Raw genomic sequence first — 26,524 nt, 5'->3', positions numbered from 1 at the left:
GGAGCCCAGAGACGGATTGGGACGCTAAGGCCGCTGCTGCCGCCGCCAGGAGGCCTGTGTGCGAACACAGGTCACTAGCCAAACGCCCTTCCGGGGAGCCTGTGCAGCCCGCCACTGCCAGGGTCCCGGGATCCAGGGACGGCTCCCCGGGAGAGCGCACGGCGCGCCTCAGGCTGCAGCGTCACGCCGGCCTCTGCCGCTGCAGGCCCGCTCCGCACTCCGTGACCCTCCCTACCCCCCGGCCTGGGTGAGCCAGAGCCTCCGAATCAGCGGCTCCTTTAACCTCGTCCTGTCTGAGCAAAGAACAGACGCCCTCCGGCGACCTACACGCACAGGCGGGGCCAAATCCAAAGCTGAGCCCCTGGGAACTGTCAGAACAAAGAAGAGAAAGGGAAATCTCTCCCAGCAGCCTCAGAAGCAGCGGATTAAAGCTCCACAATCAACTTGATATACCCTGCATCTGTGGAATACCTGAATAGACAACGAATCATCCCAAATTAAGGAGCCCTGTGGATGAAAGGCTCTTGGTGCTGCAGCCAGGAGTCAGTGCTGTGCCTCTGAGGTGGGAGAGCCAACTTCAGGACACTGGTCCACAAGAGGCCTCCCAGCTGCACATAATATCAAACAGCAAAAATCTCCGAGAGATCTCCATCTCAACACCAGCACCCAGCTTCACTCAACGACCAGCAAGCTACAGTGCTGGACATCCTATGCCAAACAACTAGCAAGACAGGAACACAACCCCACCCATTAGCAGAGAGGCTGCCCAACATCATAGTAAGTCTACAGACACCCCAAAACACACCACCAGACGTGGACCTGCCCACCAGAAAGACAAGATCCAGCCTCATACACCAGAACACAGGCACTAGTACCCTCCACCAGGAAACCTACACAACCCACTGAACCAACCTTAGCCACTGGGGACAGACACAAAAAACAACAGGAACTACGAACCTTCAGCCTGCAAAAAAGGAGACCCCAAACACAGTAAGATAAGCAAAATGAAAAGACAGAAAAACACACAGCAGATGAAGGAGCAAGATAAAAACCCACCAGACCTAACAAATGAAGAGGAAATAGGCAGTCTACCTGAAAAAGAATTCAGAATAATGATAGTAAGGCTGATCCGAAATCTTGGAGATAGATTGGACAATAGAATGGACAAATTGCAAGAATCAGTTAACAAGGACCTAGAAGAACTAAAGATGAAGCAAGCAACGATGAACAACACAATAAATGAAATTAAAAGTACTCTAGATGGGATCAATAGCAGAATAACTGAGGCAGAAGAACGGATAAGTGACCTGGAAGATAAAATAGTGGAAATAACTACTGCAGAGCAGAATAAAGAAAAAAGAATGAAAAGAACTGAGGACAGTCTCAGAGACCTCTGGGACAACATTAAACGCACCAACATTCGAATTATAGGGGTTCCAGAAGAAGAAGAGAAAAAGAAAGGGTCTGAGAAAATATTTGAAGAGATTATAGTTGAAAACTTCCCTAATATGGGAAAAGAAATCGTTAATCAAGTCCAGGAAGCACAGAGAGTCCCATACAGGATAAATCCAAGGAGAAATACGCCAAGACACATATTAATCAAACTGTCAAAAATTAAATACAAAGAAAACATATTAAAAGCAGCAAGGGAAAAACAACAAATAACACACAAGGGAATCCCCATAAGGTTAACAGCTGATCTTACAGCAGAAACTCTGCAAGCCAGAAGGGACTGGCAGGACATATTTAAAGTGATGAAGGAGAAAAACCTGCAACCAAGATTACTCTACCCAGCAAGGATCTCATTCAGATTTGATGGAGAAATTAAAACCTTTACAGACAAGCAAAAGCTGAGAGAGTTCAGCACCACCAAACCAGCTCTACAACAACTGCTAAAGGAACTTCTCTAGGCAAGAAACACAAAAGAAGGAAAGGACCTACAATAATGAACCCAAAACAATTAAGAAAATGGGAATAGGAACACACATATCGATAATTACCTTAAATGTAAATGGACTAAATGCTCCCACCAAAAGACACAGATTGGCTGAATGGATACAAAAACAAGACCCATATATTTGCTGTCTACAAGAGACCCACTTCAGACCTAGAGACACATACAGACTGAAAGTAAGGGGATGGAAAAAGGTATTTCATGCAAATGGAAACCAAAAGAAAGCTGGAGTAGCAATTCTCATATCAGACAAAATAGACTTTAAACCAAAGACTATTAGAAGAGACAAAGAAGGACACTACATAATGATCAAGGGATCGATCCAAGAGGAAGATATAACAATTGTAAATATTTATGCACCCAACATAGGTGCACCTCAATACATAAGGCAAATACTGACAACCATAAAAGGGGAAATCGACAGTAACACATTCATAGTAGGGGACTTTAACACCCCACTTTCACCAATGGACAGATCATCCAAAATGAAAATAAATAAGGAAACACAAGCTTTAAATGATACATTAAACGAGATGGAGTTAATTGATATTTATAGGACATTCCATCCAAAAACAACAGAATACACATTTTTCTCAAGTGCTCATGGAACATTCTCCAGGATAGATCATATCTTGGGTCACAAATCAAGCCTTGGTAAATTTAAGAAAATTGAAATTGTATCAAGTATCTTTTCTGACCACAACGCCATGAGACTAGATATCAATTACAGGAAAAGATCTGTAAAAAATACAAACACATGGAGGCTAAACAATACACTACTTAATAATGAAGTGATCACTGAAGAAATCAAAGAGGAAATCAAAAAATACCTAGAAACAAATGACAATGGAGACACAACGACCCAAACCCTGTGGGATGCAGCAAAAGCAGTTCTAAGGGGGAAGTTTATAGCAATACAAGCCCACCTTAAGAAGCAGGAAACATCTCGAATAAACAACCTAACCTTGCACCTCAAGCAATTAGAGAAAGAAGAACAAAAAAACCCCAAAGCTAGCAGAAGGAAAGAAATCATAAAAATCAGATCAGAAATAAATGAAAAAGAAATGAAGGAAACAATAGCAAAGATCAATAAAACTAAAAGCTGGTTCTTTGAGAAGATAAACAAAATAGATAAACCACTAGCCAGACTCATTAAGAAAAAAAGGGAGAAGACTCAAATCAATAGAATTAGAAATGAAAAAGGAGAGGTAACTACTGACACTGCAGAAATAAAAGAGATCATGAGAGATTACTACAAGCAACTCTATGCCAATAAAATGGACAATCTGGAAGAAATGGACAAATTCTTAGAAATGCACAACCTGCCAAGACTGAATCAGGAAGAAATAGAAAATATGAACAGACCAATCACAAGCACTGAAATTGAAACTGTGATTAAAAATCTTCCAACAAACAAAAGCCCAGGACCAGATGGCTTCACAGGCGAATTCTATCAAACATTTAGAGAAGAGCTAACACCTATCCTTCTCAAACTCTTCCAAAATATAGCAGAGGGAGGAACACTCCCAAACTCCTTCTACGAGGCCACCATCACCTTGATACCAAAACCAGACAAGGATGTCACAAAGAAAGAAAACTACAGGCCAATATCACTGATGAACATAGATGCAAAAATCCTCAACAAAATACTAGCAAATAGAATCCAACAGCACATTAAAAGGATCATACACCATGATCAAGTGGGGTTTATTCCAGGAATGCAAGGATTCTTCAATATACGCAAATCTATCAATGTGATAAACCATATTAACAAACTGAAGGAGAAAAACCATATGATCATCTCAATAGATGCAGAGAAAGCTTTTGACAAAATTCAACACCCATTTATGATAAAAACCCTGCAGAAAGTAGGCATAGAGGGAACGTTCCTCAACATAATAAAGGCCATATATGACAAGCCCACAGCAAACATCATCCTCAATGGTGAAAAACTGAAAGCATTTCCACTAAGATCAGGAACAAGACAAGGTTGCCCACTCTCACCACTCTTATTCAACATAGTTTTGGAAGTTTTAGCCACAGCAATCAGAGAAGAAAAGGAAATAAAAGGAATCCAAATCGGAAAAGAAGAAGTAAAGCTGTCACTGTTTGCAGATGACATGATCCTATACATAGAGCACCCTAAAGATGCTACCAGAAAACTACTAGAGCTAATCAATGAATTTGGTAAAGTGGCAGGATACAAAATTAATGCACAGAAATCTCTGGCATTCCTATATACTAATGATGAAAAATCTGAAAGTGAAATCAAGAAAACACTCCCATTTACCATTGCAACAAAAAGAATAAAATATCTAGGAATAAACCTACCTAAGGAGACAAAAGATCTGTATGCAGAAAATTATAAGACACTGATGAAAGAAATTAAAGATGATACAAATAGATGGAGAGATATACCATGTTCTTGGATTGGAAGAATCAACATTGTGAAAATGACTCTACTACCCAAAGCAATCTATAGATTCAATGCAATCCCTATCAAACTACCACTGGCATTTTTCACAGAACTAGAACAAAAAATTTTGCAATTTGTATGGAAACACAAAAGACCCCGAATAGCCAAAGCAATCTTGAGAACGAAAGAAGGAACTGGAGGAATCAGGCTCCCAGACTTCAGACTATACTACAAAGCTACAGTTATCAAAACGGTATGGTACTGGCACAAAAACAGAAAGATAGATCAATGGAACAGGATAGAAAGCCCAGAGATAAACCCACGCACATATGGCCACCTTATCTTTGACAAAGGAGGCAGAAATGTACCGTGGAGAAAGGACAGCCTATTCAATAAGTGGTGCTGGGAAAACTGGACAGCTACATGTAAAAGTATGAAGTTAGATCACTCCCTAACACCATACACAAAAATAAGCTCAAAATGGATTAAAGACCTAAATGTAAGGCCAGAAACTATCAAACTCTTAGAGGAAAACATAGGCAGAACACTCTATGACATAAATCACAGCAAGATTCTTTCTGACCCACCTCCTAGAGTAATGGAAATAAAAACAAGAGTAAACAAATGGGACCTAATGAAACTTAAAAGCTTTTGCGCAGCAAAGGAAACCATAAAGAAGACCAAAAGACAACCCTCAGAATGGGAGAAAATATTTGCAAATGAAGCAACTGACAAAGGATTGATCTCCAAAATTTATAAGCAGCTCATGCAGCTTAATAACAAAAAAACAAACAACCCAATCCAAAAATGGGCAGAAGACCTAAATAGACATTTCTCCAAAGAAGATATACAGATTGCCAACAAACACATGAAAGAATGCTCAACATCACTAATCATGAGAGAAATGCAAATCAAAACTACAATGAGATATCATCTCACACCAGTCAGAATGGCTATCATCAAAAAATCTAGAAACAATAAATGCTGGAGAGGGTGTGGAGAAAAGGGAACCCTCTTACACTGTTGGTGGGAATGTAAATTGATACAGCCACTGTGGAGAACAGTATGGAGGTTCCTTAAAAAGCTACAAATAGAACTACCATATGACCCAGCAATCCCACTACTGGGCATATACCCTGAGAAAACCATAATTCAAAAAGAGTCATGTACCAAAATGTTTATTGCAGCTCTATTTACAATAGCCCAGAGATGGAAACAACCTAAGTGTCCATCATCGGATGAATGGATAAAGAAGATGTGGCACATATATACAATGGAATATTACTCAGCCATAAAAAGAAATGAAATTGAGCTATTTGTAATGAGGTGGATAGACCTAGAGTCTGTCATACAGAGTGAAGTAAGTCAGAAAGAGAGAGACAAATACCGTATGCTAACACATATATATGGAATTTAAAAAAAAAAATGTCATGAAAAACCTAGGGGTGAAACAGGAATAAAGACACAGACTTACTAGAGAATGGACTTGAGGCTATGGGGAGGGGGAAGTGTAAACGGTGACAAAGCGATAAAGAGGCATGGACATATATACACTACCAAACGTAAGGTAGATAGCTAGTGGGAAGCAGCCGCATAGCACAGGGAGATCAGCTCGGTGCTTTGTGACCGCCTGGAGGGGTGGGATAGGGAGGGTGCGAGGGAGGGAGACGCAAGCGGGAAGAGATATAGGAATATATGTATATATATAACTGATTCATTTTGTTGTGAAGCTGAAACTAACATACCATTGTAAAGCAATTATACTCCAATAAAGATGTTAAAAAAAAAAATGTTTTTACTCCTATCTTGATCTATTCACAAATATAAATTCCAAACAAGTTATGATTTACATATGAGAGATAAAATTAAAAAGATATTAGAGAAAAACATAAGTAAACACCTTTATGACTTTGGAGTAGGCAAGACTTTTAAAATAAACACAAAAAGCATTAAACATAAAAAAATCGATAAATTGACTAAATTAAAATTAAGAAGTTCTATTTTTTTTTCAGAAGACATCATTGAGGGAGAAATAGATAGCTCATAGAGGGGAAGAAGCTACTCACAATATACATCCAATAAAAGACTCATATCTATAAAGATCCACAAATCAATGAGAAGAAGACTGGCAACCTAAGAGAAAACTGGGGATGACTTAAGCAGCTACATCATAAAAGAAGATACCTAAATGGCCAGTAACCATCTGAAGGGTACTTAACTTCAACGGTGTGATAGATCACAAAAATGTATCACTTCTTCCATCCCTGTCTCCATGCCGTCTAGCGTGTTACTTTGTAGTACTGACTGACGCTGGATCTAAGCTAGGCTGTGTGATTCACTTTGACCAGTGGGATATTAGCAAATGTCATGCAAACAAAGGTCAGAAAAGCACTTGCACAACTGGACTTGTTTGCTTTTGCACCTGTTCCTATGAGGATACTGGGGCTAGCCTGCTGGAGAATGAGAGATGAGTAGAGATCAGTAACCCCAATCACTCCAGCTTCAGCCAGTCAGTCACCAGGCATGTGAACAATGCCAGCCAAGAACAGCAGAGCTGCCAAACCAACCCCTAGCTGACTCCATTCTTGGGATTGGCACATGCTTATTGTGGAACGCCACTGACATTTTGTGGTTGCTTATTATGCAGCATTATTGAGGCAATAGATAACTGACACTATAAGTCACGAGAAAGATGAAAATAAAACCTCAGTGCAGTGCTACTACATACACACCAAAATTGCTGAAATGAAAAATAAGAAAAATCTCAAGTGTTAGCAAGCACTTAGAGCAATAAAAACTTTCACACATGGTTGGTGGAAATGTAACATGGTTCAGTCATTTTGGAAAACTGTTAACAGTATTTATCATAGTTGAACCTATGCATACCTTTTGATCCAGCAATTCCATTCCTCAGTATATAACAAATAGAAATGGGTACAGGTTCCCCCCACTATACGAAAGTAGAGCATTCCTATGAAAACTTTCATAAACTGAGATGGCATAAAGAGAAGAAGCAATTACCTTAGGACACATCTTGCTAATGGATGCACAAAATAAATCAAGATAAATCACAGATACTCACAGACACGGTTCAAACACAATGCTGAGATGTTAAGTGTGTTTCCCAGGGAACGTGCTATTCTCACTGCTAAGGGTCCATGTTGCCTCTATAACATTTCACTGTAAAACAAATGCTGAACACTATTTTCAGCTTTTTATTGAAGTATAGTTGATTTGCAATGTTTTTTAGTTTCAGGTGTATAGCAAAGTAATTCAGTTATACACACACACACACACACACACACACACATTCTTTTTCAGATTCTTTTCCATTATAGGTTATTACAGGATATTAAATATAGTTTTCTCTTTCTTCTTTTTTTGTAAAAGCAAAAATCCTCTTTGGATTTCCTTCAGTCAGCAAAAACAGGTGCCAGTGTAGATCTTTCACAAAAGCAAAGTGGTATAAAGCAAACTTTAGAAAAGTGGGGATATGTCTTCACCAAAAGACTTGTATATGTGTTCACCAAAACACGTGTCCTAAAATGTTTATAGTAGAACTGTTTGTAGTAGTCAGAAATGAGAAGCTACTCAAATGTCCATCCAATGTAGAATGGATAAACAAGTTGTGGTATATTCATAATGAAATAGTATATAGCAGTAAGAATGAATTACCACGTTTACATTCTACCATGTGGATAAAATTCACAAACAATGTTGAGCAAAAGAAGCCAGACATAAAAGAGTACTTATTGTGTGAACCCATTTGTATAATAAACAAAGACAGTAAAAAGTAATCAGTGCAATTAGAAGTCAGGAGAGTGGTTATTCCTGAGTGGGCATAGCTATTGGAAGGGAAGTGTGGCGGGGGGGGGGGAGGCATTTTGGTTGCAGTACTCGTATTATTCTCTTTATTATTTAGCTGCTAGTTATGCTTCTGTGTTCAGTTTGTAAAAATTCACTGAACTGTATATTCATGCCATATATACTTCTCTATATGTTACTACACTTCAATAAAAAGTTAAAAACAATTATCAAAGGTTTATACCACAGAGGGGGGAGTAAAAAATGGATATTAGATAAAAATTCTTCTAGAGTTTAGTTACACTTGACAGAAAAGCCAAGATAGCAGTGGCTTAACCAAAATACAAGTTTATTTCTCCTTCACATTAATGAAACTCAGAGGAAGGTAGTCCAAAATTAGCATGAGTGGCCCCATAATCAGTCCTTTCTCTTGCCATTTCACTCTTCCTAGGCTCCATGGTCCCAGATGGCTGCACGGCAACTGGCAGGAAGAAGAAAGGGCTAAAGAAGAATCCATTCTGTCTTTTATGGACACTTCCAGAAAGTTCGCATAATACTTTTGCTTACATCCCATTGGCCAGAACTTAATTACAATGCCATCTCCATCTGCAACAGAGACTAGGAAAAGCAGTCTATATTCCAGGTGATACCTGCACAACTGAAAATTAGATCTATTCTTCAAAGAAAGAAGTACAAAATGAATATTGGGAGTCGACTAGTAAACTTTGACATGTCCTTCCACAGGAATCCTTCACTGGCTGTCTCTTTCTTTAGCCCTAGTATTACAGGAAATAGCTTTCCTTCCTGAGCAGCAGTTGACAAACATTTTTGGTAAAGTACCAAGGGGTAAATATTTTAGGCTTTGCCAACCTAATGGTTGAGTTGCAGCTACTCAGCTCTGCTATGGTAGCAGCCAGATACAATATGTAATGGAATGAACATGACTCTGTCCCAATAAAACTTTATTTCCAGAATCAGGCAATGGGCTAGATTTGCCCTGTGAGCTTGTAGTTTTCTGACCTCTGCTTTAGAGGCTCCAGAAAGCCAGTTAAGCCCCATATGGACAGAGGGGATGTTTGACTTATTCTCCACTGTTTCCCCAGGCCCTGGCATGTAGTCATTGATCAAAAAATATTGATTAAAAAATGAGTACCTATTAAAAAATATCTTCTTCAAGATATTACGATTTTCACAATAAAGTTTATTCAAAGAAAGAAAAGGAGTTAAGTTGAATTTCACCAAGAGAGCATATAAAAGTTCAAGGCAGGACTTCCCTGGTGGCGCAGTGGTTGAGAGTCTGCCTGCCGATGCAGGGGACACGGGTTCGTGCCCCGGTCCGGGAGGATCCCACATGCCGCAGATCGGCTGGGCCCGTGAGCCATGGCCGCAAAGCCTGCGCGTCCGGAGCCTGTGCTCCGCAACGGGAGAGGCCACAACAGTGAGAGGCCCGTGAACCCCCCAAAAAAAAAAGTTCAAGGCAAATAAATGGAGAAGAGAGGAAAAGAAATGTGTCTTTGGGAAGGGAACGAAAAGAATTATCCAAAAAGAAAAATTGATAAGCCTGGTAGGGTCATGAGGACTTTATAGTTAGTAAACAAATAAACAAACAAAAATCTTCTCCACTCTCCACGTTCTTTGGATTCTTTTCACTCAAGGGGAATGGGATTTGAAGATCTAGGAAAAGTGTTATTTCTCACAATTGGAGGATCTACGTGTGCTCTAAGTCTGGGGAAGCATTATTTCTTCAAATTGAGTGATTCTTTTCTTTCAGGGTCAACTCCCTTACCCCATTCATTCTTCTCTCTCTGAAAGGGATCCAGAGAAACTCTGTGTGCTCCTTCTCTTGGCATTCCACAAATAGAACAGAGCAAGACATTAATGAAGAGAGAAAACAGTTTTCCATTTATTTTGCTTTCAGAAATATACTTGGAAAGCCCTGTGCCAAAGCTGTACTATATCAAAGAAACCATAATCCAAAAGACTAACCCTTTTTAAATGATAACCAACTGCATTTTGTATTTTCATAGAATTACTTTATTTCCGTAAAAAACAGAATTTCTATTTTTCCAATCAAGGAGCTGAGTTTCTAAAGCTTCCTGTGGTCTATTTACATTTCCTACAGTAACCTTTTTAAGCAACAGACCAAGGAAAATATGAAATATTTTTTTTATTGCATTTTCCCTTTTTAAAGGAGCCTCTATATTTTCCTGACCTCACTGAAGGCCTCAGAGACAACATCAATTTCCAAATATGAAGTAGCAGCAAATTAGTAGATGCCTCTTTAATACAAAAATTATCATCAGACTTCAGGTATATTCATCAACTCCTGCTATATTCTATGCATTGGGTACGGGTGTTACTTTTCCATCTTTTTCTCTCAATCAGAAAAGTAGGATAGTAAGATGAATCTGAATTTCTATGTGCTGAAGAGCAGGGTCTTTAAAGAGACTGGCAGATACTGTGAATGGGAAACTTATTACTAACTCTTCAAACAAGATGATGAGCGTAAGAACTAAAGACCTCAGGAGGTTGTATTTATTCATTTATTTAAACAATATTTATTAAGGATTTCTAGTTGACCATCACTGTGTTAGGTGCTGGTAGAGGGAAAGAGAAAGGGTTGATGTAGACCAATAAGAATTGCCCTTGGGTTATTGCAGAAGAAATGATTATAATGATAAGAAACCTGGAACTTCATCAAACAAATTATTTTGAGAATGTTCTTGACTTTCCCACATACTTTGGGGAGCAACAGAACAGGACCACTATTTAAAACATAACTTAAAATAGTTCTGTGGATGTCATTCAGCCTAAAAATCCTGCTGGCTTTCTCCATCTGTTATTGTATCATCAGTTGCCTTATTCATCTCAACACAGAAGTCCCTTTTTTCTTTTCAAAAAAATTTTTTTTATTGAAGTATAGTTGATTTACAATGTTGTGTTAATTTCTGCTGTACAGCAAAGTGACTCAGTTATATACATAGACACATTCTTTTTAATATTCTTATCCATTATGGTTTATGAATATTGTATATAATATCCCCCAGGATATTGAATATAATTCCCTGTGTTTTACAGTAGGACCTTGTTGTTTATCCCAAAAGAGTCTTTTTGAACTCATGGCTTGAATTGACGTTATAAGTGGGGAATACTTCTTCCACTTTGGAGGAAATTAGCACAGCATTTCTAGACTTTCTTGGCTCCCTCTCTTACACCTGCCCAGGCCAGGTGGAATTACTTACCTGGATGGTAAATGTGAACAGAAAAAGTAAGCAGAACCCTTCCCTCTTCCATTTCCTTGAATGCAAGCTAACTGCAGGGAGCAGGAGTTCTAGGCTGATAAGAATGTCTGAGTCTGGAACTCCATACTAGGAAACTCACTTACCTGCAGTTACAAGTCACAGGCTCTAATCTGGCTTTTCATAATTATAAAAGTAAAATGTCGGTCTCCACATGTCAACTTCCTTGTTTTATTTCTCATTCAGTTCAGAACTTGGATAGGCAAAAAGGGTGTTGTTACTGGTGCCTCCCATCATGCCTCCAAATCTGGTGCAATGAACAATGAATTTTGAGAAAAAGAATACAGGGAATGGAATTTTCAGACAAAACAGAACAAAATTAAAAGCAAATACAACCAAATACGGTAAGAGGCATTTGATGGAGCCAGGATGCATGCTTTGAGCCTTGGGCTTTAGTGACGGGCATATACATCTTTGACTTTGATTACTTTCTTTAGTTCTTTTGAAAGTTCACTTCAGAACAGCTTCTATGTTCCAGTTGCCCAAGCATTAGTACAGGGGCTGGCAAACCATGGCTCACAGGCCAAATATGATTTTGTATTAAAAAAAAAAAACTTTCACCGGAACACAGTTAAGTCTATTCATTTACATATAGTCTATGTCTGCTTTCATATGATAATGGCAAAACTGAGTGGTTGCAATAGAAATCATATGGTCCATAAGCCTAAAATATTTACTACCTGACCCTTTACAGAGAAGTTTACCAACCCATGCATTAATGAGTTGAATGGTCTGATACACTCTGCTGTGCTTCTCAGCCAGTTTTGTAAACCATTAGGAGATTTTGGTCTTTGATACTAAGTATTGATCCTTATCCTGGGCCAAGGCAGAACTGACCCCCAAATTGGGTGACTTATATGCTTTTGATCTACCATGTTCTAATTATATAATGTGAACCTTGGAGATCTATGTTGCAGCTTTACCCACAGAAAAGAAGAGGACTTTACTATGGAACAAATAAGAAATGAGGGTCTCTACCATACCATTCTATAGACATAACCTTCACTTGGACAAGAGTAGAAGGAAAGCTCGCTGAAATCCTCATTAAAATAAAACCAAAAATTTGTTTAAAAAAGCTGATATAAGAGCCGCTTTCCTCTTGAAAATTATGCTGTCACAAAAGTAGTACAAACACCTAGGTAACTCAATATAGACATTACGGGAAGCTTTAGATTAATAGACTTTGGTATTTTAAGAAACAATTTCTTCCTAAAAATGGTGAAAAAAAAAAGCCATATAGCTAAGATGCGGTTCAATTTAAATGTTTGTTAAAATATGGCTGGAAAAGGAGGTAGAGGTAACCACTGAAAAGTGGTTACCAAGACAGGAAAGTGACTGGGACTTAAAGAATCCTAATAGAAGAAAAGTGGTATTAAACCTTAAGAGAGAACTTGCTGAAAGAGAAGAACAACAGAATGTAGAAGGACTCACGATTTGAGGCTCAGAAGGTAAAGCAACTGTGTCTGAGTGGGAATGAGGGTCCATGTGAAAGCAAGAACTGGACATGCTACAAAGGGAGGAAGCAGAGCCCTTCTAGACGCAGGAATGTTGGAAGAACATCTCCAACCAACCAAGCCAACTATGTCCCAAAATCTGGATTGGGCAAAATATATCAGTGCTGAGAAAGATAACTTGGCCAACAGCCTCACTGTGTCCAAACGAAGGAGGCACTATAGAAGGTATCCAGGTTCCATGGAGCTCATCTGAGTGATGCTCATATAAGCCACTGGCTGAGAAGCACAGCAGACGTAGTTCATGGCCTTATCCAGCCCATTCCATTTGTATAATCCCAGTTCAAAGATCCAGGATACTCATAAGCCACACTACATGAAGGACAAGATGGTACCCATATCTGATCAACATGAAAGCAGATAAAATAACTCAACGTTGTCCAAATAACTGGGTCTTGAATTTCCTGGCTATACCACTTGAGGTCAAAAGACTTTGATCTGAATTCCATTTTCAACATATGCATCTATGAAAAAGGGTTTATGTTTTCTAAAACTTGGTTTCCTCATTTAAATGGAAAAACACCTACTCACAGGGTTTTAAATGAGATTAAATGCAACATTGTATGTAAACATGTCTTGTGCCATTTCTGTCATATATGAGGTACACAATATTCAGGGAATTCTATTTCCTTCATACCTTTCTTTAAAAGAAGAAGGTAGAAAAATAGTGATAGCCGCAAACCTAGATTCAGTACAAAATGTTTTTAAAAGGTCAGTGTCCTTTCCCAATTCCATAGCTATTCATTAAAACAAACAAACTAAAAAAGGTTAAGATTTAGAAGTCAAGATTGTAGTAGACATTATGTCTAATACAACTTTTCTAAATTTCTCATTAAATTAAAATATTCATGAGTTTAAACAAAAAGACAAAATGATGACAGTGTTGTAAATAAAAAATAAGAAAAGACCTTAGCCCAAAGTGCAGGGAGAATTTCCACTGAATGGATCACCCATGAGAATGGAATGAAATACATATTCTTAGATTATACAACATATACTCCACCCTCTGAATCAGAACTGAACAGAGGGCCCCAAAGAAGGTAACAAAACTTTGTCCCAACCTAGAGGGTGAGAGGGTGTACAACTCAGAGAGACAACAGCCCATGCAACAAATGCTTAGGAACTGTGTGTCAGGCAAGATCATTGTCATTCTCTGCTCTCCCATCCCATTCAGCCCTTCCCCCAAATCAGCAACTTTTTCTTGTTATCTCCATTTAGAGACTAACATTCCTGGACATCATGGCAAGAGGTTGAATGGAGTGCACAGTTACAGAAAGTTTATATCCTGGGATTGAGACAGGCTGCGACCTGGGACCCTTTGCTGCAGTGCTTGTACCTGGAAAGACGTCTCCTCGAGGAACAGAATACAAAGAAACTGTAAGGGACTAAAAATAACTGTGTGCATGTGCAGTTGGGGGCAAATTCTGGACAACAAGATACAAAACGACCAAAAAACCCCCTCCAACTGCCACTTCTGAGGAGCTGGGAGCAAAAACAGGGTGCCGGGAGCAAAAGCAGGGCACTGCGCATGCCCTCAGCACTCAACACCATGAAAGGGGTGGGCAAACCACCTAAGCCACCCCTTCCACCCGACCCCAGGACACACCCCTACCCTCACCCCATATAAGGAACAAGCTCATCCCCTGCATCGGGGAGAAAGCAAGGGAACCTCTTACTCATTTTTACTCCTCCTGTGACCTCAGGAGCCCCAATAAAGTCTGGCCTGAATTTCTTGACTGGACTCTTACCAATTTCTATTGATTGGGGAAAGCCAAGAACCCTGATTGGTGTCAGGATAATTGAGTCACCTAACAAAAAGTATTATAAGAAGGGGTATAAAGAGGAAGAACACTGGGCATAGCAGGTGCTGGGGGTGAAGTATTTCATGTTCTATATTGCTTAAAGGAGCTCTGTAAACTGCATCTGAATCTCTAGCCTAGTCACAGGACCAGACAATCTGAGCAAGAGAAAATGCCTACCTACCTTAAGAGCTGCACATTCCAACATGTGAATGCCTACTGAGCATCACACTGAGCAGGTGGTAAAAACCATCCTTAATGTCAGGAGGTGGGCTGGTGTGGGAATGGATGGAGTTCTAATTCCTCATTAGAACAGACATTGATGGAAGCAGAGAACTGGTTTAGAACATTTGTCTACTCTGATAGCAAATCCCAGGCCTGAAGGGACTACTTCTCAATAAAGAGTTGGCAAACAAAATTAAGAAAATAGATAAAGCCTACCAAAAGACAACAACATAAAGTCAATAAAAAGGATCCTTAAAAGTAAAAAAAAAGTTTTAAAATAATTTATTATAATTATACTTTCAATATTATATATAATTATACATAATTATTTATAATGATAATATTTCAAAATACATAAAAATAAAAACCAGTGTATTAGTTATTTGTTGCTGTATAACAATATTATCACAAACTCAGTGGCTTGAACAAACACATACTTACTATCTCAAAGTGTCTATGGGTCAGGAGTCCAGGCATGTTTTAGGTGGGCCCTCTTTTCAGTGCCTCACAAGATTGCAATCAAGCTATCAGTCAAGAGCTGTGCTCTTATCTGAGGCTTAGCTAAGGAAAGATCCATTTCTAAACTCACCCATGTTGTTGGCAAGATTCAGTTCCTTGTGGCTGTAGGACTGAAGGCTCAGCTTCTTGCTGTTTCTTGGCAGGAGTCCACACTCAGCTCTTCATGGTTACCTGCTGCTCCATCCGTGTCAGATTCTACAACATGACTGTTTGCTTCACAAAGCGAGCAAGGTAGAGAGAGGCCCCAGCAAGATGAGAACTACTATCTGCTATAATGTAATCACATAATCGTGCACATGTAGTCACACACATTCCTCACCTTTGCCATATTTTATTGGTTAGAAGCAAGTTACAGTTCCTGTCCACATTCAAGGGAAGAATCACACAAAGGCATGAACATGAGGGAGTGGGGATATGGAGAGCCACCTTAAGAGTCTGTCTATCACAGACTGCCCTCTGGTCCCCAGTTATTCCTGTCCTTGCTGTCTGCAAAATAGAGTCACTTTCTCTCAAGGAGCCCTGAAATATCATCTCATTACAATAGCTACTCAAAATCCAGAACCTCACCATTTAATCAGGTCCAGGTATGGATGAGACTTCTTGGGTGTTACTCTTCTTGATTTGTGGATCTATGAAACTAAACAGACAAGTTATCTGTCCCCTACATCCTCAATATTTAAAGGTTGGACAGGAATAGAATAGCAGCTATAGGCATTCCCTTTTATAGGATGAAGTAGAAGATACGAAGAAGTTTCTGATCCATAGCAATTCAGAAATCTAGTCAGGCTAATTGTTGAGTTTCTTGATTAAATTTCAAGGCCTAGGAATAATTCCTTTGTGGCTCTTGTGACTCCTTCCTCTGAGCTCTCATTTCTTTCCTCTGAGGCATCCTTCATTTTCCTTGAAAGGTAGAACAGGATTACAGCTGCAAAGTTTTATTAGCCTTCTTCCTGCCAGTAGAATTTGGTGGATCCAATAGCCTCCTTTCATTTGTACTCTAGCTTTCTGTTGTGGGCTTTGTGGATGTAAGAGGCCATCTTGGGGAACCTGACATGATAGGAATAGTAAGTGGCAACTACGAGTTGAGCGTGACCTCTGGCCAATGGCCAACAAGAAATCAAATCCCTCAGTCCACAAGGAACAGAATTCTGTCAACAACCTGAGTAAACTTGGAAGCACACCTTGCCTTAGTTGAATCTCAGATGAGAGCACAGCCTTGGTGGACATTTTGTTTGTACCTTGTGAGACACAAAGCAAGAGACTCATCTAACCTGGACTCCTGACACACAGAAAATGTGAGATAATAATTACTTATTGTTTTAAGCCATTAAGTAGTAATATTGTTATACAACAATAGAAATCTAATACAGATAGTATTAATAAATCAGATTTAACAATTATTAATCCATGATTAATACTTGTTTTGTCTATGCACTTTACCGATTTTCCCCAATCCCACTGGATTATTTTGATGAAAATCTTAGATATCATATCTTTTATTTATTTATTTATTTGTTTGTTTGTTTTGCGGTACGCGGGCCTCTCATTGTTGTGGCCTCTCCCGTTGCGGAGCACAGGGTCCGGACGCACAGGCTCAGCCGCCATGGCTCACGGGCCCAGCCGCTCCACGGCATGTGGGATCCTCCCGGACCGGGGCACGAACCCGTGTCCCCTGCATTGGCAGGCAGACTCTCAACCACTGCGCCACCAGGGAAGCCCGATATCATATCATTTTATTCATAAATAGTTCTGCATATGTCTAAAATATAAGAGCTCTTTTGTAAAACATAATTAAATGTCACTATTAAACCTAAATTATGAAAATAATTCTTTAGTATTATCAAACATTCAATGTTCCAGTTTCCCTAATTGTCTCCTAAATGTTTGTCTACAATTTGTTTCTTCAACTCAGCATCCAAATAAGGCCTATGCATTGAAACTGGTTGACATATCTCTTAAGATTCTTTTAATCTATAAGTGTGATCTCTCTTTTTTTCTCTCTTTCTCTCTCTCCCTCCTTCATTTCTTATTTTTCTTATTTTCTTTCAATCTATTTGTGTCTCATGTTGAATGTCTTGTTTGCTGGATTTTGCTCACTGTGTTTCAGTAATGTTATTTGACATATTCCTTCCTCCCCTGTATTACCTAGAACAGAATTTCTCAACCTAGGCACTATTGATATTTTAGACTTGATAATTCTTTGTTTCGGGGATCTGCCCTGTGCATTACAGGATGTTGAGCAGCATCCCTGGCCCCTACCCACTAGGTGCCAGCAGCACCCTTCCCCAGCTGTGACAACCAAAAATGTCTCTGGACATTGCCAAATGCCCCAGGGGGATGGGGGAGATGACCATTGGTTGAGAACAATGACCTAGAAAAGCATATTTCTAATAATAACTTTGTAAGAGAAAAAAAAATTACAAGTCATCTTCTTTGTGACCTAAAAATACACATGAAGGAATTGGATCAGGATCCATAAAAACAAACAGATTGAAATACCAGCACATACAGAAGCACTGGCCTGCGGGTTTATATTTTTTTTAAACAGAATATAAGGAAATCCCAATTTCAAGAGCAAATTAAAATCTTCATTGAATCAGTAAGCTAGAACATACGTTTGAAAATCTCCCAGAATTCAGAGTTAATAATCAAACATTAATTTTTTCATAGAACATTTATTTCTTGAGCATTTACTATATATCAGATACTGTAATAGACACTGGAGATATAAGAATAAATAAGATAGATTTGATTCCAACCTCATGGTGCTTACATTTTAATGAGAGAGTACACAATTACAAGTAAACAAATAATAGACAAAGTTTGCATATTTTTAATCTACCAAGAGGGAAATAAATTGAACGTTGTAGTTGACGATATCTGGACGGGGAGAAGCTACAAGATTGTTAAGAAAAGCCTCTCTGAGAATGACCTTTATGATAGGGCTAAGACAAAAGATCCATGTAAAGAATAAGAAAATATCACTTAAGGTGCAGATAAAAGCAACTGCAAAGGCTATTAGGCATACTTCCCCTCCTTCATACATTTTGCTCTAGAAGCCATTGTAACTGGAACACGATGTGAGAGAAAGAGAGAGATTGCCATGAAATAAAGTTGAAAATGAAGACAGGAGCCAAATCCTACAGGGCCTTCATAGACCATCATAAAATATAAAGGACATTATAATAAGTGCAATGGAGAGCTTTTGAAGGACTAAAGCATACCAACATACATGTACTAAACGTCCCAGAAAGAGAGATGAGAGAGAAAGAGGCAGAGAAACTATTTCAAGAAATAATGACTGAAAGCATCTCAAATGCAATGCAAAACATTAATTTAAGCATTAAAAAGCACAATGAACTCAAAGTAGAAAAATGCAGAGATCCCCTCCTAGATACATCAGAGCCCAACTGTTAAAAGCCAAAGACTCAGAGAAAATCATGAAAGAAAACAAGAGAAAAAAGACTCTTCACATAGGTTCCTAGAAAGTCTGAATCTAGAATTAATCCCTTCGGTCAGTGCAGGGGAGTGATAGAGGGTTGACAGATGCAGCCACAAAGTAGAGCAGAGAATTAATGTAGCCGGATGGCCCAAGTTTCAAAGAGGAGATTTTGTTTCGCTTTGTTTTTGTTTTAGTGGAAAGGGGGATGGATTGTTTGAAAGTAATGGCAAGCAGGGAGACCATTCCCTCACCTTCTAGTGTTGATGTATGTGGTGTGCAAGAGAAAAAAAAAAAGTTTACTTCAGAGGACACATGGGAGAACTTGACCCCAGGGAACAGCCTGGTTTTAGTCAGGGCAGCAAAGAGATAAAAACATTCACAGAAAATGAATTTATAGGGGCTATTGCAGTTCTCAGACAAAAATGATAAGAGAGTTGTTATATATGAAAGACAGAAAAGGGAGATTCCCCTTAAGAATTATAGGTATTCCAGAAGAGACAGGAACAAAACAATAGAAAAAAAACTGGTAAAATATAGTAAATAAGAAAAATGTCCTTAATAAGGCAAATATTTGAGTATACAGGTTAAAAGGATTCCTGACTTTCATGTAAAATAATGGGCAATATTAGGGAGAAGAGAAGGAGGTGGATCCCACATACAGATACATTTTGGAAATGCACTCTTTTTTTGTTTTTTTAATGTATAGGAAAAGAAAAACTAATCTTCCAAGCTTCCAGAAAGAAAAAATGTTTACAACTAATTTTTCTATGACTAAATTATAATAAATGTAGAAGGTGTTAGAAAGCTATTTTCCTATTCAGACATAAAAATATAGACCTTTTTTCTGAGAAAATTATTTAATTATTCATCCCAGTTGATCAGGAAATGAATCAAAATCAAGAACAGAAATGCCACAGATATGGTGATAACTGTGCTCATAAGAAACCGTGTGTTATTGAAAAACAGTATTTTAAATAGAAAATCTGGGTTGAAGTTATCTTTCCACAGAAATTTCATGAATAAAGGTATTTTAGAGCCATTAGAGTCTCTATCTATGAAACCTAGACATTACTGAGGAGTTCCAGTAATTGGTTACAATTACCTTGTTGAAGAATATTAGCCTTTCTTTTTCCTGTCACTGACAAACAGTAGAATAGCATAATGCCTTATACATATTCTTATCGCTATTATCATCCACTGTCTTGATAAATTATACCATTAAAAATAAGCAGATAGATTGCAAAGCAGAGTGTTTTGTTTTGTTTCTATGGGCACTTGGTGTTAGCTCTCTACTGGACTAGATTTATGACCAAAAGTGTTTTGTAAATCTAAGATATGTTCCCCATCAATATTATAAAGGAACACTCAATGTAAAAGAAAATTATATAAAAGGTTGGAGGTAATCATGGAAACCAAATAAAACATTGATTTAAGAATACATAATAGCTGTAACTATTGTTAATAAGAATTATAATAATGATATTTCCCAAATTCTTATGTGTTGGATACCATTCTAGCACCATTCTAGGTTCCTTGCTTGTATTATTTCATTCATGGACCACCTCAGTGAGGTTTATGTCCTCATTTTATAAATGTGGAAACTAATCAAGTCACGCAGCTAGTAAGTAATGGACACCAAACACAAGCACAAGGAATCGAATTCCAGAGACCATACCCTCTAATTATCAGGAAAATTCTTTCTAAACAAAATTGGATGCCTTGATAATTAGAAAAAAGGTAGGATTAAATATATACCCATTAAACTTAAATGCAACTATAGACATAGTTTAAAATAACACTTCTCATCTACAGTAGGATGTCATGTTAAAAATAGCATGTTTGTCCTCCTGGTATTTTCTTCTTCCTCTATCTCATATAGCTTACTAATTCCTTATTAATTCATTGCTTTGGAGATTTTTCTAGGGCAGGTCACAGAAAAAGAAGATGTCAGTGTTTCTTCTTGTCTTTTATAAATGCCTAAACCCATCAACGAGATGTATGTGTCCCAGGGGAGAAATTAAAAGTAAAATAAAATAAAATAACAATTCTTCTTTAAAGAAAATAAATAATTGTTGATGTAACAAAGGAAAATAAAGGAAACAATTAGTGCACATGAGCTAAAGCAGGTACACCAACAGTTCACCAGAGCACAAAGAGCTGTGTCCTTCTCCACGTGTCTGTTTGTCACTGTTTAATAGACTCCATTAGCTTGGTGTGAGCCCCCAGATGTAGCATACCATGAGCAGATAAAGATAAGCAATGACACATATAAGGGGATCTAAAATCCAAAAGAAGAAATGGCAAGTAGAATACCTAGACTAGGAAGCCTCTGATGAAAGAGGATTGTGGATGAGACAGATGATAATATTCACAAAATTCATAACAACAATAATATGCACACTTAAGGAGATCCTTACTACAGAATAAACTTCTTGATTTCCCATTAAAGATTTCAGTGAGTGAACTAAAAGTGGGATAGTCACTGAGCAAATGTAGATGAGAATAGATCCAAGTAGGCAATCATGCAAATAGTAAAATGTTCAAATAGAATAGAAGGAACAGAAATGGAGAGGCAATAATAAAAGAAATAGTAGAGGAAAATTACCCTGATTTGGAGCTGTTCAATCTGCACACTGACATCTTTTTTCAAATCAAGATTATCATGACTTGTTATTTATTTAATATTAGAGAGTATTTTTGAATTTTAGGGATGAGAAAGTAATTACTAGTTAAATTGAAAAGAACAATATAACTTCTAAAATTATGGGAAAATTGAAATGAATGATATCTTTTAACAATAAAATAAGAAGAAAAGGAATGATAACTTTTAACAATAAAATAAGAAGAAAAGGAGGAAAATCTAAGTGACATAAAGACTAAAATTAAAGAAATAAAGTGGGAATAAGCCAAATATCTCAGTGGTCTGAATTGCCCTTTTGAAAGATAGATATAGTCAAGATACGGTAAAGAAACAAAAGCTAACTTTATATTGTTTAAGACAAAAACTCTTAAATTTAAGGGATATAGAAGAACTGAAAAAATATTATGATAAGTAATGCAATGATGTGCAAAAGCAAACAAAAAGAAAGCAGATCTGGCTGCTTGTTTCTCCAAAATTTAACGCTTCAGGGAGGGCAAAGAGACATGAGATTATGATAAAAGGCGAAACATTTTTTTAAGAAGAAAATTTGCCAGAAATAAATTCAAATGCACCAAAAACGTAAAATTATTAGAAATTCAAGAACTTAATTTAAAAATTTATTCTTGTGAGATTTTTTTACTATAGCTTTTTCAGACATGGACAAATCCAGCAGCAATATATAATATGATAAACAAAATAGTGTGTGTCAGGGGGCATATGTATCCCCAAAATTGGGAATAAATCAATCTGGTCGTAGGTCTCAATTTTTTTTTAATAAAGATTTTACAGGTCACGTTCTCTGAACAAAATAACATGAAATTGAGTTAAATACAAAAATTACTTTTTTTAAGCTATATTTTGGAGGCTAAGACATATGTTCCTGAATAAAACCTAGACCAAACAAGTAAAAACTGAAATTACGAACTAACTAAAAGCAATAAAAAGTGAAAATCCATGACAAAACCTATGAGAGATAAAGTTAAAAATTTACTGAGAAGAAAATGTACAGCATTAAATGTCCTCAGGAGAAGGTAGCAATAATGGTACTTAGTACTCTTTTTGAGATATTAGAGGGAGAACAACATATAAAAGAGAGAAGGCAGTAGGAGAAGCTTAGTAAAGTTAAAAGGTGAAATTAATAAAAAATAAAACAAAAATAGCATTAATCACACAAGAAATCCTTTCAAGGATCCTGCCTTTCAAGAAGGCAGCTTCTTTGAAAATACTGAAATAGATGAAGAATGAAATGAAAATAGATAAAATCCTTAGGAGAAAAATTAAGACAAGAGTTTAATAATAAAAATATAATTGAAATGGGACAAGAAAGGAGACATAAACACAATTGATGAAAACAGAATTTAAAGCAAATATTTAGTGTTTTGGCAACAAGTTTATAAATCTAGAGAACATGGATGACTCTCCAGCAAACCATAAATCACCAAGATCAAGCCATGAAGAAGTAGAAACATAAACAGATCAATTTCATGGAAAGATACTTGAAATAAATTAATGGTTGTTATATTTGTATTAATCAGTATAAGCTAACTACTGTAAGAGAAAAGTCCAGAAATCCCTGTGGGTTAATACATGGAAGCTTATTTCTCATTTACATCAAGTCTGAACAGGTGTGGTTGACTCCCCGAAGCAGTGTTTCAGGGACACATGCCCTGCTACCATGTGGACTCGCCAGTCTCTAGAGGTTCAGAGTCCTCTGCTGACCCTCTCTTTGCACTTGGCAGGAAGGGATTGGAAGAAGAGAATGGTGCTTGTTATTGGCCAGTCTTAGGGGTGACTTACATTAATTCTGTCCACATTTCCTGGATCAGAACCTGGTCTTAGGTCCACTTAAGGGAATGGGCAAAGGAGACTACACAATTATCTGTGTGCCAGGGAGAGAAGGGAAAATTTCGTAGTGAACAACTAGCAAGTCTTTGGCACAATATTCTAATATCCTAATATATATCCCAATAAGGAAAGTGGCTTTTTCCACAATTCCTTATCATTAAGAGTTGATAATCCCTGTGGTGCACTAGAGCTTCTTAGCACCAGTGGATCTCTTCCCACCTTGAGGTGCAGCCACGGTGGAAGTATTTATATACAGAAATTGGCATTCACTCCCTACAAACTAGGGCATACCCAACCCCACCCAGCCAGCTCCTAAAGCTGGCTGTGTGCAAACACCAACATACTACTGCGTAATTCAAATACTTTTACAATTATTCCAAGCCATAGAAAAAGATGAAAAGTACAATCCACTTTAGAAAGCCAGCAAAATTGACAATGATAGAACACTCTTTTTGAAAAAGTAACTAGGGACCAACATCCTTAATTAATATAGATTAAAATCTAAATCAAATATTAAAAAATAAAAAAACCCACTAATTAAAAAGATATATGCACCCCAATCTGCATAAGCAGCATGATTTACAGTAGCCAAGACATGGAAGCAACCTAAGCGTCCATCAACAGATGAATGGATAAAGAAGATATGGTACATATACAATGGGATATTAGCCATAAAAAAGAATGAAATTTTGCCATTTGCAGCAACATGGATGGACCTGGAGGGTATTACACTAAGTAAAATAAGTCATACAGAGAAAGACAAATTGTGTAAGACCTCCCTTATATGTGAACTTTAAAAAATACAACAGGGCTTCCCTGGTGGCGCAGTGGTTGAGAGTCTGCCTGCCGATGCAGGGGACACGGGTTCCTGCCCCGGTCTGGGAGGATCCCACATGCCGCGGAGCAGCTGGGCCCGTGAGCCACGGCCGTTGAGCCTGCGCGTCCAGAGCCTGTGCTCCGCAATGGGAGAGGCCACAGCAGTGAGAGGCCCGCGTACCGCAAAAAAAAGAAAAAAGAAAAAAACTAGTGAATAAAACAAAACAGGAGCAGACACAGGTACGGAAAACGAACTAGTGGTTATCAGTGGGGAGAGGGAAGGGGTAGAGGTAGTATAGAGGTAGGTGGAAAAAAAGGGTTATTATGGGATTATATGAAATCATACGTGTAAAATTTATGAAAACAGTGAAGCACTATAGAATTTAAAGAATGTTTCATTCAGTTAAAAATATTAAAAATTTAAGAAAACACAAAAACTCTCTGAGATTATGTCTCTGCACAAGATCTACCTACAGTCCCTTCCTAGGAAAGTGAAGGTCTTGATTCTCAGGTCCAGACTGCAAGACACAGAGCAAAAGAGCAACTGCAAACAGCATCTCAGTAAGCAAAGCATCAGTTTCAAAGTGGTCAAAGAGATGGGAAAGAATCAAATCTGCACTAAAGAGTTCAGACAAGGCAGAGGAAGCTGGTTTGAGAGAACAAGTGGGAGGTTTAGCCTGTGAATTTCCCTGAGGCCTGGCACACAGAGGGAGGGCGCCCTCTATCATGTGCCTGTGACTCAGAATTTCATTGTAGAGGAGGTTGAGCCAACTTGGAGTTTCATGGAGAGACTCTTTCCCACTGGCGACCGGTTTTTTCTGGTTCACTCGGCAATGTCCTTAATAACGCTCAGGAATTTCAAACAATAGGAGGTAAGTCTCTATGATGATTTCACCAACTTTCCCCCTATCTCTGAGCTATTTGCGGGAGGTGACCATGGCATTACTGGGGTCCAGTGACTCCTTGTGACCTTCTACGGTTCTCTGTACCTCTGGGTAATTGCTGGGGCACTGCTGGGAACGTTGGGTCTCACTACATCAGAAGTATGCTTGAATTTCAAAATTTCCAACTCTATTAAGACTGTTCTAAGTCTATGGCAAGGAAAGAGGGCAGCAAAGAGAAATACGGTTTTGAAGAGGAGACAAAAAAATATCGTCATTTGCACTTGATATGACTGTATTCTCTGAAATCCCCAAAATACTGACAAGTTATTTACAAAAGTGATAAAATTTATATGACCAGGTATAAAATCTAGGAGTAAAAGTATAAACACTTAAAAAACAAAAACGAGGGAGAAGAGAAATGGACCAAGACAGTGCCAGCTCACGGAAGCCAAATTTAAGGAAGCTTTGAAAAAAAGTCATAAGCAACGTTAAAAGCTGTAGAAAATCATGAGAATAAATTTTATTTATTGGTGATGCCAGTACCCGGCCCCAGTCCATCCAAAGCCGCTGGATGTGAAAGACCAGATATCTTCCTCTGATACCCCAGGCCCCCACTCCATTGATGCCTTAAATGTTGGATAGTGGCAAACAGACACAATCCTCTTCTCAATTCAGGGACCAAATATTTTATTTTTATATAACATCACTGGAGAATTCTCTCATCTTGCAGGTCACAGATACCAACGGTGGATGAGACATGTGCTGAAGTCTACAGACTTCTGGCACTAAAGTATGGATTCTCGCAGCTAAGGAGAAATCATTCGACATCTCTGAAGGTGTCATATTTGACTATTGCATACTTGTTCCAGAATCTAAGCCATTCAATCACATTTCAGTGCATCTCAACGATACTCACACTGTATTTTCCCCTCATTGGAGCAGTTCTTTCTCCTCTTCGATGTGGGCTCACAAATACCCTTTACGGTATCACCATTTAGCTTTTCACTTTTTTTTCCATGTTCACCTGTATAGAGGAAATTACTCCCTTTAGCTGCCTGTCCAAATTATCTAAGAATACTTTTTACGGCTTCCCAAATTGTAGAATAATGCCTTCCTAATGCAGTCACAGAACAGACCTGACCATCCAGAAGAGAAAAGCAACACTAAGTTTGCTACACTGTTCATTTTGTTTTAGGATATTTTCTCCTTTAGGTCTGCAAGGGAACGTCTTGCTAATACGGGTTCTAAGAAATGCCTCCATTTACAAATATCTTTGTTTTGAGGTCCCCTAAAACATTACTTTGGATATGAGGTTTTAGAGTGTTTGATCAAGTTATTTTTTGTATGCATATCCTCACCTATGTGATTT

The sequence above is a fragment of the Delphinus delphis genome, chromosome 11 (assembly GCF_949987515.2).
Source record: "Delphinus delphis chromosome 11, mDelDel1.2, whole genome shotgun sequence".
NCBI lineage: Eukaryota > Metazoa > Chordata > Mammalia > Artiodactyla > Delphinidae > Delphinus > Delphinus delphis.
The sequence above is the reverse complement of the archived record's forward strand: the minus strand, read 5'-3'. Positions refer to the sequence as shown.